We start from the raw sequence: 14257 nt of genomic DNA on the forward strand, positions 1-14257 counted from the left end.
TATACCTAAAATTTACCAATAAAAGAATTTAGCAAAATAAAATAAAATAAAATAAAATAGTAAGGGACCACAAGAAATCAATCCAGCAGGTGCTAGACAATGCAAAGAAGAGTAACATAAGACTGGAGTCAATGAAGAAACAGGAGAGAGTGTAGATGACATAAAAAAACTGTTTACAGAAGTAATGGCAGAAATTTTCCCCAATAGGGGAAAATAACTTGACATGGAGATAGGTGAGGCATATAGGATTGCAACTAGCCATGATAACAATAAGGTTCCATTGCTCCAGTGCTATTTTTTTTTAATCTTTTAATTCCTCGATGTCACTATATTATTACACTACTATTTCATATATTCACTTAGTTTCAAACCAGGAAAGGAGAACCGGTGAGCCATTAGTTTATGTTACTATGAAATATTCAAACAACCTAAAGCAGACAATAAAAGGATACAGGGAAGATGAAGACCAATTGATAGTTTTTGTTTTCTGCCATCAATAGGTGCAATAAAAAGAGGATTAACCAAATAACATTGTCATAATTTAGGATCTCTTGCTATCAAAATAAATAAAACTGCTTATAAAACTAAGTTTATTTGACCAGAGAGAAATTCTTCCAAATGTTTGTGTACATATTTATAAAAGTGGCTACTTTATTATAGCAAGGACTTTATAATTTTCACTTGGACATCTAAAGTGAAAAGGTCTGTATGCTGAAGTAAAATTTATTTATATTAGTGACCTCCATTCGACTTTGAAACCCAGATGGACAAGCCTCAAGAGACAAGCCTTGCATCTTCAAACAAATTGATAATACTTCTTGAAATTTCATGTAGTTAAGATTCATGATAAGGCTACTTCCTGAAGTCCTGAAAATTTCTCTGGAACCAAGTCTCCTATCCTGACCAAACTATGGGACAAAGTAAACAGCAAAAGAGCTTTGATTGTTTTACAAGCATATGATATTTGTTGTAGCTTGTATCTAGATGCACCCCCAAAGTCTCATGTGTTCATAGGTAGGGCTTTTCAGAGTGACTGGATCTAGGGTGCAGAAATAAAGAGTAAGGGTGTATGATAACTACATTTGTCCACTGATAGGTTTAGCATAGTTCTGGGTATGGATAATGAGAATGCCCATTCTGGGTGTAGTTGGCATCAACCAATAGGCTTGTACCCTGAATGGAATAAAAGGGAAAGTGAGGCTCATGACTTGTGGCTTCTTGCCTGCTCTTCCATGGACTGTTTCTCCTCTGCCATGCCCTTCTGCCATGCCACCTTGCCTTGGAGACAGGTGAATATGGACTGAAACTCCTACAAACTGTGAGCTACAATAATGCTTTCCTCCTGTAAACTTGAGTGCTGAGTATAGCATCTCAACAATGAGAAAAGTACCTAAGATTACATTTCTCTTTTTTTTAAAGAAGTCCCTTGTGATCTACTCAACAATCCATTTTGTTGTTGTCATTAAAATGTGTGTCAAATACTTATGAAACATGTTGAAGACTGGAAAAATCCATGAAGAGAGTTCTTTCTGTGTACATTGGGTTTTACGGTGAGCAATAAACTCTTGGTTGTTACTTTGTATTCTGCAATTAGTTCCTCCAAACCCAGAAGTATCACTGAGTGTTATTTTTGTAGGCCTCTTAGAAGCTGTCCAGGAAATATACAATAGCATCCATCAGATGAGCAACTCTTACTTCTGTATAGTCTTTTCCAGAATTAAAGTAGGGATCTGGTTCCTTGACAAAGTTGTTTCTAATATGAGACTAAAAATTTTTGCTTTTGTTTTAAATTTTAGTAGAATAGATCAGTTGATTGGTTGAACTAATAGGCTGGAATTATCAATTTTATAGAGTCCTGCCATTTCAGGAAGAGTACATGATAATGAATACTGACAGAATAAATTTTAGACACAACTGAGATGTGAAATTTTACAATTCAGTTCATTCTGAATTTCCTTTCATTGTTTTTTTCTTAGCCTTGAAATTCCAAAACCAGAGGTTTTCAATAGCCTCTCAGAATAACATCATTTCTCAACACACAACTTTTCACTCTTGTCATCCATCTAAATCTCATGGTATCTGTGCCTGTCTCTCATGAACTATCATAGTGCAAACCCTCCTGATGCACCTGAGTGACAAGAATGTGATCATTATTGTGTTATTGTGAGAAAAGGATAGATTTTGTAATAAAACTCATTTGATGTCTGTTCTGCCACTCACTGGTTGAGTTGCCTTGGAAATATTCTTTGAACCTTTTACTTGTAGTATAAAAAGCAGAAAATCAATCTAGTCTATCCAGTTTATTGTGTGACTCAAAAATATTAAATGTTTGAAGAAGACTAAGTGCTCTACAAATGTAAGAATTTTTCTAAAAAAGGAGTTGCTTCAGGTTACCAATCAAAACCTGGTGCTTCCTGTGTCATCCACCAAGTTTTGTTACCCCAAAACTCTTCTTTTATGTGTATAAATGATACACTGTACTAGGCTTTCTCATAAGGCTTTTTATGTCCTGGAAAGCTTCACACAAAGCACAGATCTTTAGAGACCAAAAGGAAATGTTCTCTGATGTTCTTTATATTCCAAGAACAGCTGTGGTCTCTGTCATGGAAAATCCATAAGAAGCAACATTTGTCCAATATGTTTTAAGGCTAATATTTCAGAATAAATCTACACAAACATGATTTGCTGAGTATATATCATTCCATTTTTTCCCTTATCTCTCATGCATCACTTAATAATTGTGAAAAAAATATTTGAGATTAAAACACACACAATTATGCATTCCATTTATTAGACTCAAAATTCTATTCTATAATCTCTCTGCTCCTGTCCTGAAAATATCAGCTCTCAAAAGTTCAGATCCAGGAACAGCTGGGAAGAGTCATTGTAGTATCTTTATAACAGTTCTCACACTCAAGAGAGAAGCCAGAATACATTTATAAAATGCTGCAGGACAAAATTATAACCTTTTGGAAATATTCTTTGCTAACAGCAACCCTTACAGAAAGCATAAGAGCTGTATACTGCAGGCTGGCTTTTTTTTTCCCAAGGTGGTGAAGTCACTAATACATAAGATCTCTCTTTCCTAACATAACAGCAGACTGAGTGACATAACTAACATAACTAACATTCCTAACATAACTAAGAGACTGAGTGAAGGAACACAGCCTCCCACACAGTGCTGAAAAGAATTGATGTGAGATATTGAGCCCAATGTATATAATTTCATGGTCTACCCTTCCTGTTGAAAGACAAAATGAGATTATACAGACACACATGCATAATAAAAACATATAACAGAAGAAGGCATGGAGAAACTAATCTTGCAACTTCCTCAAACTTTAGTCAGAACTTTCTGTCACCCTCTGGGATTCCTATGCTGTGGCTCTGTCTTAGTTACTTTTCTCATTGCTGGAACCAAATACTCAACACCCACAAGTTAAAGGAGGAAAAGTTTGTTTAGCTCACAGTTTGTAGAAGTTTCAGTCCATAATAGACTGGCTCCAATGCAGACTGGCTTGGTAGAGGGACATCTCAGAGGTGAACAAGTTCATGGCAAGCAGAAAACACCAAGAGAAAGCAAGCAAGGGAAAAGACAAGCCTCTTTCTGTCCCTTGTATTGTATCCAGGCTAAGGGGATTAGGGTGGTGTCAAGCCAATCAGGGGACTGATTTAGTAATCACACATCCTTAATCCCAGCATCACACTCTGGATTCAGCCACCTCTGAAAAAGCTCCACTTATGACTTCATAAGGCTTTTGGGGGATATCTAAACACAAACCATAACATTCCACCCCTGGTCTCCCAAAGACTCATGTGCATTCTGTTATGAAAAAGACATTTAGTATATCTCTAAGAGTTGCCAAAGTCCTAACATTTCAAGATTGCTGAAAAGTTCAAGTCGCAAGTCTCCTATGATATTTAAGGCAAACTCTTAGCTTTGAGTGCCTGTACAAATGAAAAGAAATTTAAACACTTCCAGCATACAATGGCACAAGATAAACATCACCATTCTAAAAAGTACAAATAGGGGGATACAAAGGAATAGGACTAAAGCAAGTCCCAAGTCTAGCAGGGCAAACATTAAATCCTGTAGTTCCATGTGCAGCATCCAAGGCAATCTGTAGGAAAATATGAACTCCAAAGGGCTTATGTGGCTCCAACCCTATGGCACTTCCAGTGATGGTAGCTGCATGAGCCTTTGGGGGCACATCTAAAGACAAACCATAACAGTCTCTAAAGCAATCTATTCTCAGAGGCACTGATCCAAGTCTTCCGGGCCAATCAGTGAGTACTAAAGATTCCTTCACCCTCAGTATCCTGTGACCTCATCATTCTTCTCATGCTGGCCTCTCTTCATTGACCATTTCTTCTCCCCCTGAAGTTTTACTGTGTTTTGGAGCTATCTTCTCTACTACTTTTAATCCTGTCACCAGCATCCTGCTCTCCATTTGCCAATTTATTTGCAAATTCCTTCTGTTTGTCACATTGTATTTATAGATACCGGAGCACACAAAACAGACTTCAGGTCTTCAAACTATGAGTTCATTGATTAGGTTAATAACTAGTTAGGGGCACCAACTCTGTGAGACTATAAGTTCTGGGTCACATTACTGAACAGGACAACAACAACCAAAAGACTTACTGTCATCACAACACTTTATATTCTACTGGATTTATAATCCCAAATTTAATTCAATTCTCAAATCCCCCCTTTTGTTTTTTGGTACCGGGGATTGAACTCAGGTCCCTGCGCTCGCACAACAGGAGGCAAAACCACTGAGCTAAATCCCCGGCCCTCAAATCCCTCCTTTCCCAAAAGCAATGTGTTTCTTTTCAAAAGGAACAAATACTAATTAAACCAGTATTTTTTAAAATGCCTAACAAGAATCACCTTCACCAGAATCTCTTACCATACTTGCCAAAATAAGAATTATAGCATCTTCCTTAAACTTTGAATGTGGGGGTCCAGGAACTATAATGGTCTTTGCATGAATGCAAACTAACCTTTGGAGGAATCTGCTAAAAAGCACTTAAGATCAACCAGTGGAGATTCAGATGATTTTGTCAGCAGAAGTATGAGACTGGCTTCTTAACCAAAGATACAAGCTCACAATGATACAAGCTCAAATTGTAGGTCATCTACTATAGCAGCATTTCCTAAACTTTCCCCCCAAATCACTTATGATTCTTGTTAATAATGGAAATTTCCAGACCCATCTCACACAGATTCTAATATAATACATCTGGGATCAGACTAAAGTGATTCTTGGGGTGGCAACAAAATATAGAAAACAAAGAGCATTAGGATAAAAGTGTCAGAGACATCACAGCTGCACAACACTCAGAAAACCATCCAGAATATATTAATCACTCTTATGTTTTCTCCAGTTTGTTAAAGAAAGGAAACACAAAAGGAGTGTAGTTTAAAAATATCATTTAAATAACTCGTATAAATGTGTATGTATGTGTATGTGTATATATATATGTGTGTGTATTAATTACACAAAATAAAATCCTTTAAAACAGTTATGCACAAGACATGCAATATTGGATTTGTATACTAGATCCCAGGCTGTGACTATGTGGGAAAAAAGTCAGGCTAGGCTTGCTTGGTGAAGTTACATAGCAGAGTAACATACATCTGCTTTGAAGGGCAACTGAAACCTGTGCTACATTGGCAGTGGTGTCCCAGAGATGGTGTGGCTACTTTATCTAACCTGTTTAGGACTACACAAGTTAAGTACCACCTGGCATCAGTATAGAACTGTGTGGTTTTGTGAACCATTTCTATTCTAATTTTGAGAGACTGATATTTTTCCCAGGCCATCTTAATATTACTGCTTCAACCACAGATCAGATAAACAGGACAACATGCACAGCCTCCAACTAAATTCTCTTTCAGCCCAGACAGTGAAGTGGTGTGACACCAGAAGACTTTAAAATTGCAGCTCCTTTTGGATCTTCCACAGGGTATCTGCACTCTTCTTCATATGAACCTCTTCCTCAGGAGTCAGAGTCACCTTCACAACATCTGAGATGTCATTTTGTCCCAAAGCACAGGAAACACTGAGGAGGACATCATCCTTTATTCCATAGAGACCCTTATTAATTATGGTAGAAATTGGATGCTTCCTCCTAAGATTCTTTTTTATACTCTCTGCCAAATCTCCCACAGACAGTCCAATGGCCCAGGACGTATAGCCTGTTAGTTTGATCACTTTGTAACCACTGTCAACCACCTGTTTGTGAACCTCTTCCCAGTGCTCCTTATCCTGATCAGTTTCTAACTCCGGGTGCAGATTCCTCAAGGAGACACTAGCAACATTCACTCCACTCCACACAGGCACACTAGAGTCTCCATGCCCCCCAAGGATCCATCCATGGTAGCTTACTGGGTTAACTCCCAGACTTTCTCCCATCAGGTAACAGAACCGGGGTGAATCCAGATTGCAACCACTTAGGATAACATGGGTTTTGAGAAAGCCATTTATCTTCCAAGCCACATAGGTCAAGATATCCACTGGACTAAAAACAGCAACTTGCAATTTGGGCCGTACTTTACAACATTAGGAATGATGAACTTAAAGATGTTCACATAACCTTGGACCAAATTAAGACAGCTTTCTCCTTCTTGCCGATGTGCCCTAACTGTGATAATAACCAGCTTGGAGTTTGCAGTTACATTATAGTCTTTTTGGGGCCAGGGACTTAGCTCAGTGGTTCTGCCGCCTGCCTCTCAAGCGCAAGGTCCCAAGTTCGATCCCTGGTACCAAAACAAACAAACAAAAAAAATCAAAATTTATAGTCTTTGCCAGAGACAATTTTTAGTGTTCTAAGGAAAATGCTGCCTTGTTGGAGAGCTATCACCTCTCTCTTCAATTTGTCTTTCATGATGTCAACAAGAGGAAGTTCATCTGCCAAGTCCTTCATTAAGATACTCATGGCACAGGCCATGCCAATGGCACCAACAACAGTAATCTTATTCTGGGGGACCTGTTCTTCCTTAAGGTGATTCACAATCAGCTGTCCTTGAAACTGGCCATCTTGGACTTAAAAGCAAAAGGAACTGGGAGTGCATGTTGGGCTGGCGTCAGGGGGCACAGTGGCAATGTTGGAACTTAGCAGCAGTGGCTCAAGCCTATGACATCCCTTTGAAAACCTCTCTGAATAGATTTTCAGAGCAGAATCTGTGCCTGAGCACAGTGAGTGAAGAAGCAATTCAGATAATGTATGTGTGTGTGTGTAGTAATATGGATTTGTCTCTTTCTACTTCTTCATTTTTCTTTCACTGATGGTTACATATTTAAAGGTCAGCTGTGTGAACAGAAGGAAGGTTTCATCACAAAATTAATTACTGGTTATACTGTTACAGTGGCTAGTTCTCTGCTAAACCATTATGTCTTCAAGGGTGAGGACCTAATCATGTCAACTCAGTGACCAACTAGTGTTTCTCTCCAGGATTTCTCAATAAATATTTAGTCAATACTAGCCTGATTAATAGATTTTTAAAGGTTAGAAGGTGCTTGGATAAAATTTAGACCATAACCCACAGTCTTCTTTTTCCTCTGAAGTCAATTTTTTATCCTTCAATAAGTGAAAGACCAAGTGTCAGTCCTTTGAAGAACTCCCTGTATTACCCATTGATTCGTCATAATTTCTGCACTTGTTCTCCACCCCAAGGAAAATAACAAAGTAGGACAAGTTGGTCTAATAAATGGAGATCAGAGGTGTGCTTGAAAATTATTATACCTTTTGATGTTTTTGGGTATAGCATCAGGCTGGTTATTTTCTTATTGCTATAGTGTCTTAATATTAAATAAAATGTGCTACTTAAACAATGGTATATATTTTTTAAATTTTTTAACATTTAACTAAAATGAACTAATCATTTCTTTTAATTTTTTATTAGTATGGCACACTGAAGTTCAAACAACTATAAATTTATGAAAATATATAGAATTAAAGACTATTTAAAAATACTAAGAATTTAAAGGAAGGAAAATAGATTGAAGTAAAACATTAATTTGATTACATATATTTGAGGTATACAACATGATGTTAAGAGATATATATTTAAGTAGTTAACTGGTATATAACCCTTTTGAAAGACACTCTGGGTTTATGTACAGTAACTCTGACAGAGCATAGTGAATAGAGGCAACTCAGTTAATAAACATGGGGCAGGAGAGTTTAGAAGATGAGGAAATTACAAAGAGGGTGGATGCTAGAGATATCTAGATCTAGAAGATAATGTAGTTCCTTACACAGATGACCCTGTCTTCTTGGGCAAGTTACCAGTTCCTCAAACAATATACAAAATGATCTTTTTGGAAAAATTCTTTGTATTAAATACTATATAAAGGCTTTGACAGCCCATGTTCCCTCACCCTTAAGTGAAGTAACATAGGATGACTATTTATTCAGAAAAGGACCAATACAGAACAGATATCATGAGGTGTAAACTTGTCAAATGCCAACTAATTTTCAGCTTATGTGGACCATTAGCACTAATTTAAACTAAACAAAAGCAAACAAATTCTTCTCCCTGAAGAAACTAGTTCATCTATTAAAGTTATGCTAAAACAAAAAACAGAGGATATAGGCAAGAAAAGAATTGTTCTTCTTATCACAACAGTGATTTTAAAATATACTCTTTGTCATTTCGAGTTTGATTCACATTTATCTCTTTATTGTGTCACACAAAAAATAGGTCAAAATTTCAATAAATTTTGAGTAGACACAAAACAGGATTTTTTACAGAGACATTAAAGAGTACATTAATCACTATGCTGTGCCCTTAGGTAGAGACTTTCCTAAATTTTTCACACAAGGAGTCATCAATATTCCAAAATGAATGATGCATTTAGATCTTAAGTTGACAAACAAGTATTACTAAATCCCAACCTCATACCCTCTAATCCAATTTGATAGTTTGGTTTGTGCCTGAAGGTGGGGGCAATAAACAGTCAAGCCATTGCTCAGAACAACATAGAAAAGGTGTTTCAGTCCAATAATCTATTCCTGAATTTGTTATTTGATATAAAAACTATTCAATCCCTCCCAGTACAGTGATAAACTGAAGTATTGATTGGGGTGGGTACTTCTTTGCCAAAATGAATAATTTCAATTGAGATGAGAAGCAGACTGCTAAGAATTCACATAAATCCAAAGTGCTCATAACTTGAAGTTGAACGAATATTCATCCCTAGCCTCTCTGTGAATTTGATATATATTCCATCTTCATGTGTGACTTATAAACAAGTTTAACTGATTTAATATGAAGGCAATCTTCTGAAAAGAGTCTGTACTTATGAAGGCAGCATGTACAAATATGAAGTCAAGGGATAAATCATTTTAAAACAACAAAATGTTTCACTTGTCATTTAAAAGCAAAATCTTTCAGAAATTGGTCAAATCACAAATTACCTAGCTTGTGTCTAAAATATAAGAGCTAATTTAAATGAAAGACTGACCCCAAGAAGTGCAAAATTATCTCATTGAGAGTCTCCATTCTCATTTGTTAATTAAACAGTATTCCTGTCTGCCCTTAATATTGCAAGCAAAATTTTGCATATGTCCTTTCTAAGGATACTGTTGAAGGAAAGAACATCGAAGAATTTAATCTAAATCCTGTCCAATATGAACTGTTAGAAGTAAAATAATTTCAAGTCTGTTTATAATGTATAAGGATAAGCAAAAAACACAAGAGCTAAAAGTACCCACAAATAACCAGTGGATTTTTTTAAAAAGTGAATTCCGAAAAATTAAGTAGGAAAATGAGTTTCTTAAATGTGCTAATTGACACTTAGAAAGAGGGCAATTAGTTAAGGATTTCTACCATGAAACAGAAACAGATTAAAATACTATCTTAAGAAATTAGTAGTCTTTGTAAATAGGGAGGGGTGGAGGGCTTGAAGGGAAGATAGTGAAATGGGGAACAAATAGGAACCAAGATATATCATGTAAAGGTACAAATTCCCAATGATGAATGTCATCATAGTGTATACCTAAAAGGTATCAATAAACTTAATGAATTAAAAAAATCCAATATCCACTAACACAATTGTAGTGGAAGAAGTCAATACACTACTGTCAAAAATACACAGACCAACTGTACAAAAAAATCAGCAAAGAAATATCAGTACTGAATCAAAATTTTAAATAAATGAAATTAATATATAAAAAAAGAAATTAGTCTTCTTTCTAAATGAATTTTCTTCTAGTTCCAGGTTTATTAGATGTCTTAGTATGGAAGATCTGACTATTTGATGATGGCAGGGGCTGATTTCCTAGCAGTTTTGGGAAAGCTCAGTGCCTGATATACTGCTACCTCTACCACCTACATGAACAGATAATAAAATAAAGAGAGAGAGACAGAGAGAGAGAGAGACAGAGAGAGAGAGAGAGAGAGCGCTTTAACCAACCAAACCCAAGTTTAATCCAATAAATGTAACGGTGACTGATGCTATTATTATTGGCCGTCATGGTCTCATAACTTGTTACTCCAGATTCTGCATGCAGAGAGATGGATTAATTTCCCTCCATCCTCCAAAATGTTGTCCCACATGCTAGTCCATTTGACATACTCTATCTTTGTTTTGGAAGTCAGAAAAAGTCTTCAATGAAATTCATAAAACCACTGGGTTATAGAATTATTGTATAATAAAGCTTTCTCCTTTTTTTCCTTTTCTCATTTCTTATCAATGCAGAATAACGAATTTTCAGGAATGAGAGGAATAAGTGTTTGTTATTTTGTGAAGGATTCTGTGTGGTCTTTTAGGTAACCTGTATTATTTGGGGTTTATGTGGTTTTTGATGCCTGACCTTGAAAGCAAGTAGCAGCTGTCACATCCCATTCTTTAGCCCAGAGAAGTTTAAAAGGTGTCCAATTAGAGGAAAGTTCACTTGAGCATCAGTCATGAATGATCCATGGCATAATTACCTGATGGGTAACAATTTCCTATGAATCTCTCACATTTTTGCATGTCTTTGGAGTACAGGCACTGACAGCTTTTGTTCTGTACTCTCTTTACAGGGAGGCTTGTATAATTAAACAGCCATAGGTGATAAGATAGTGTCTCAGCCCTTAGCCTGCAGATAGATTTGCTAGCTCTTCAGGATTATAAAGATAAGGCCTTCCTTAGGACAAAGATTATGCAGGGTGTCAGAAGCCCCTCTAAGAGTCTCTCAGCTGTGACACTGATTCACTGTGTGAGCAGCCACACCCACTGGAGTTATTCCATATCAATCCAATATGTCTTAGGGAACTAGAGGGAAAACCTACAGGACAGCCAAGACTCTTCTGACTTCTGTGCTGTAGGTGATTAAAGTTCTTTGTCACAGAGGTAGTTTATCTTCTGTCTACCTCCCCGAAACTGCAGCAGACTAACTTGTAAACTGGCATGTGGGATGTAAATCACAGAGTCTTCAGAGTTATTGACAGCACCATGATCCAAATACATTTTCTGTGGTCTGCTATTGAAATTAAAGTGTGAACAGTCTTTAAAAAATATTTTAAGGGGCAGGGATGGAGTTCAGTGGTGCCGTGCCTGCCTGGCAAGTGCAAGGTCCTGAGTTCGATTCCCAGTACTGAAAAAAAAAAAGTATTTTAAGAAAATGCAGCTCTAGTGAAGCCTCTAGATTGAGCTACGTTCACTAATTTGGGATTTTGGCTGCTTAGTCAATCTTTAGGTTGTTCTTACTGACATCTTTTCTATACTGTCCATGATGCTTTCGTGAGCTTTCCTCAGAATTTCTGATGAATGTAAGGTACGCTTAATGCTCAGATCTTATAATGTAATGCCATATTTTATTAGTACTGTCTTCTTTACTAGTTCTAACTGTACATTAACTCAATGTACTTATGTGCATACACACAGAGAAGGCCATTATAATTTCATTATTTTAAAAGGATGGTCCCAATTATATAAAGATGTGCTTGTTTTCCTAGTTCCTTTGCTCATGATTTGTGGATGTCTATGTGTTTGTGTGTGTATATGTGTATGTGTGTATGCATGTATGTAAAATAATGAAATATCCTGAGACAAGAGGCTAGAGCATGGCTAGGGCATGGAAAGCTGGCTAGGGATGTAGGCATGATCTGTTAATTATAAAATTCCAGGATACATGGGTAGAACGGTTCCCAAAGCCCTGCATGTGGACTTCTCACAAGAACTCAAGCAGGTTTTTGATAGAACAGCCTAGACCTGATGTCAGCCTGAGGAGTGTGATCCAAAAAGAAAATGACTGTGTCCAAAAATGTGACTGTGTTCTTTCACAATAGTTCACTCTCACACTGTTGAGTGTACTCTTTTTCCTATTTTTTTCTTGGCCCAAACTCATTCTGCAGAGCATGTTTCTTTTTTAACCTTTAATAAATGTAAAACCTTGCAACCATTTGTGCTTGTCTTCACCAATTCTTTGTTCAGGACAGAAAAAAACCTGGAAACCACCTCTAGAAGGAGACTCCAGCACCCCCAAACCTGGTAATAATCCTAGGTAGAAAACTAATGTACCATTTACTTTAAAGTATCAAACAGAAAGTGGATTCTCCTACTAACTTTGACAGATATTTTGAATGACGATCATTAAGTTCACAAGTTAGTCTGCCAGTTCATGGATAGGTTTCATTCAGCTTCTTTCATGATACATGAAAAGTTATTACTGGTAGAGCAAGTCTCAGCAGATTCCTTCAGACTTTGCTTTCATGACCTTGTCTAATACTAAGCTTCTGTGATGCTTTAAAGTTACTTATGTTTGGACTTCACTGAAATCCCAGCAATGGGTCCAAACATCACTTGTCCCTTTTCCTGATGATCAGAGTACATTAACTATTTGACTAGTTACTATAGTCCGAGATTCCCTGGCTACTAAAGTGACTGTACGTGGGGGAATTAAAGTTGAAGACTGGATTAAAGTTGGTAATCAATTGAGTTTAAAATAAGGAGATTATCTTGCTGAGTCCAATGTAATCACAAGGATCTTTAAAAGTACAAGTAGTCAGAAGAGATGGTCAAATTTACATGATGCAAAAAAGACTTCACTGGCCTTTTCTGGCTTTGAATCTATAGGAAGGAGAATATGAGCAACGGAATGCAAACAGCCTCTAGAAGCAGCAAAGACAAGGGAACAGGTACTTTGATAGCAGTCACAGAAGGGACTGTAGCCCTTCTACCACCTTGATTTTAGTCCGGTGAGATCCTTGTTGGGACTACAAAACTGTAAAAGAGAATATCTGGTTCTTGTGATAAATATCTAGCTTGTGGTAAATAGTTATCATAGTGATAGAAAATTAAAGTAGCATTTTTTCCATATCCTGTATTACAGGTAGAGCAATGAGGGGGGAGGTAATCACTCCCTTCCACCTACTTGAGCCTGGGCATCACCCTAGGGCCATTTCTCCTTAATTGCTCCCCTCCACCTACTTGAACTTGGGTTTTACCTGAGGACCATTCTAACATAGTTTCCTGGAAATAAGACCTAACTGGAAAATAAGCCCTAGCATGATTTTTAAGGATGCTTGTAATATAAGCCCTATCCTGTTTATAAACCCCAGTTAAGATTAGCCAGATGGACACCTTTAATACATCTACTGCAACATATGACATACATATTGAATTATAAAATAATAATGGTATGTAATTAAATATAAATAAATATTATTGACTAATACTTAAATTATAATTAAGTATAATAATATAAACTATATTTAAGTATAAAATAAATTATAAGTAAGTATAATTAACTAATTAAATTCCCAAATGGGCACCTTTGGACAAGTAGTAGATGCCTATATAAACAGAAGAACTCAAGATTTATTGTCAATTGACCAATTGGAGTACAGATACAATGCACAAGTAACATGTATACTTGATAATGAATAGATGTGGTTGCATCTAATGTGAATCTTCATAATTAGGTATGTCATGTGTTATAGCAGATGTATTTAATGCACTTCGTAAAATAAAGAAATGTTTTTTGAATTTTTGTCCCTGTAATTTTTCACCACTTTTGTGTGGACGATCATTATTAACTATCATTATTTTTGTTGCCACTCCTATCTAGTAAGTCTTCAACTAACACTTGATTTTATGGAAACTTTGTGAAGCCTCACTGTAAGAGGCTGTGACTTGGGTGAAGAATTTATAGTATAAAATTATTGACCGCTCTGCTGCCAATGCACTACAAGCAAGATACATGGACAAGAAAGTGCTCATTTGAGGAATGCTCTATTGCTGGACGTGAGAGTTTCGGT

The 14257-nt window shown here is 36.6% G+C and overlaps 1 pseudogene; it reads right to left on the reverse strand.

The window, feature by feature from the left end:
- Positions 1–5939: 5939 nt before the first annotated feature.
- Positions 5940–12654, reverse strand: LOC101717302 (L-lactate dehydrogenase A chain-like; annotated as a pseudogene).
- Positions 12655–14257: the final 1603 nt, after the last annotated feature.

This window comes from Heterocephalus glaber, unplaced genomic scaffold, assembly GCF_053883595.1.
Source record: "Heterocephalus glaber isolate CG9 unplaced genomic scaffold, H.glaber_assembly_v1.0 deba00001547, whole genome shotgun sequence".
Taxonomy (NCBI): Eukaryota; Metazoa; Chordata; class Mammalia; order Rodentia; family Bathyergidae; genus Heterocephalus; species Heterocephalus glaber.